This window comes from Sphaerodactylus townsendi, linkage group LG09, assembly GCF_021028975.2.
Source record: "Sphaerodactylus townsendi isolate TG3544 linkage group LG09, MPM_Stown_v2.3, whole genome shotgun sequence".
NCBI lineage: Eukaryota > Metazoa > Chordata > Lepidosauria > Squamata > Sphaerodactylidae > Sphaerodactylus > Sphaerodactylus townsendi.
In genome coordinates, this window is record NC_059433.1 from 53,648,018 (window position 1) to 53,649,819 (window position 1,802).

The window sequence follows — 1,802 nt, forward strand, 5'->3', positions numbered from 1 at the left end:
TGCCGAAGATGTCAGCAAAGTAAAGGTTCCTTTGATCATATATGGTGGAGCTGTAAAGAGATTTAAAAGTTTTGAAATGCTGTCTATGGGCCTTTCCCCACTTCCCTTAAGCCCCACGCTACTGAAGGAGAGTAGCGCGGGGTCCCTCGGCACTCCCCACTGGAGAGGGGCAAGGCTGACAGGCGCACTTGGCTGCCGAAGCTGCTGCTGTCGGCGCCCCTCAGTGGCCAGCCCCAACATCCAAGGCGCTCTTCTCAAGCAGCGCCTTTTGATGCGTCGAGTGGGGCTAGGGGCTAGGCAGGCGCACCTGGGATGCTGCGCGCTGAGAGCAGCACGCGGCATAGAGGAGAAGGACAAAAGTGGGGAAAGGCCCTATGTTAAAATGAAAAAAAAATTTTGGATTATGATTTTGAGATGAAAAAGAGAGGTTTATGTTAAATATATTAACAAACTCTATTTTAAAACAAACAAAATTTAACATTATATATTACCTCAGCAGCAAGAATTTTGATAGTCAGATATTGGAAATTGGCAGACATGCCAACATTAGAAGACTGGATGAACAAATTATTGGAATATGTGGCCACGGATAAACTATCGACATTAGAAAAGAATGTTTGGAGAACTGTCTAAAAGACTGGAATCCCCTGGTGAAATATACCAGATAGAAATGATAGAAAAGAACTTATACACCAGTCAATGTATCTTGAGCTGGTCAGGACATCTTGCGGACAGGAGTGGGCTGACTCAGGAGGAAGCAAGGTATGTGGCAGACTTCCAGGGATGGGGCCAAGGGCACAACGTAGCCACAAAGTGCAACCTGCGTGGCTTCTCACCCTTTTGTTCCATCCACAGCCTGGGTTGTCATCCAAAATGGGTCCCCACAAGCAGGCTTTCTGGGGGTGATGGTGGGGGGGGGGGTCAGTAGGCATGCCACCCTGGCATTGTATCCATCACCATGATGCACCTTTGCTATTGTAAACAAGCTGTGGACAGCAATTCTGCCATAAATTGTGTATATGGGTATTATTGCCAGATAAATCTTCCCCGCCTGCCCACTTCAGGCAGCAATAACTACTCATGGTTTAGCAAAGAGAATAAAGCTTCTTCATTTTTTGTCTTTGATTGCATAAAAGCTTTCAATGTCGTCTTCATCAGCATCTATAGTTGGGATGAAAATTTGAATAATGGCTATGTTGACTGGTTTTCATTGAAGTACTGATTGATATTGTTTGGTCAGATATGGTACTATAGCTTCCATTAGAGTAACTCCATTTCTTCTCTGTTTGTCATTTCCCGAGCAAAACACTTTGCAATTTTCTGACTGAAAATGTCCCAATGCAGTCCACTTTAATTTACTCACTCCCAAGATCACAATGTTTAAACATCCCACTTCTCATTTTGTGATTTTGAGCTTTCCTTGATTCATACTTTTCATATTCCATGTTGAACAGCTTTGGTCTTGGACTTCCTTTAACCACATTTAAAATGCCTTCTCTTAAGAGAAACAGAAGCTTCTATACGCTGTCATAATTTAAAAAGTATTTTTGAGCATATCAATATTTTACTCAAGTTCCTATAGTTGCATGCAGATGTGCGGACTTTGCTTTGCCCAGTAATGGCAAGATAACTCTGGCCGTTTCGCCCCGCGGTAGGAAAATAGCGAGCGGCCTGGAGATGAGAACAAAGCGCCGTCTCCAGGCTGCCGAATTACGCATAAAGGCCCGGCACTTTAGCTGCAGTGCAACCAGCGCCGTCCAGCAGCCACCCGGCTGGCCCGCAGCCAGTGTATTCCGAGAACG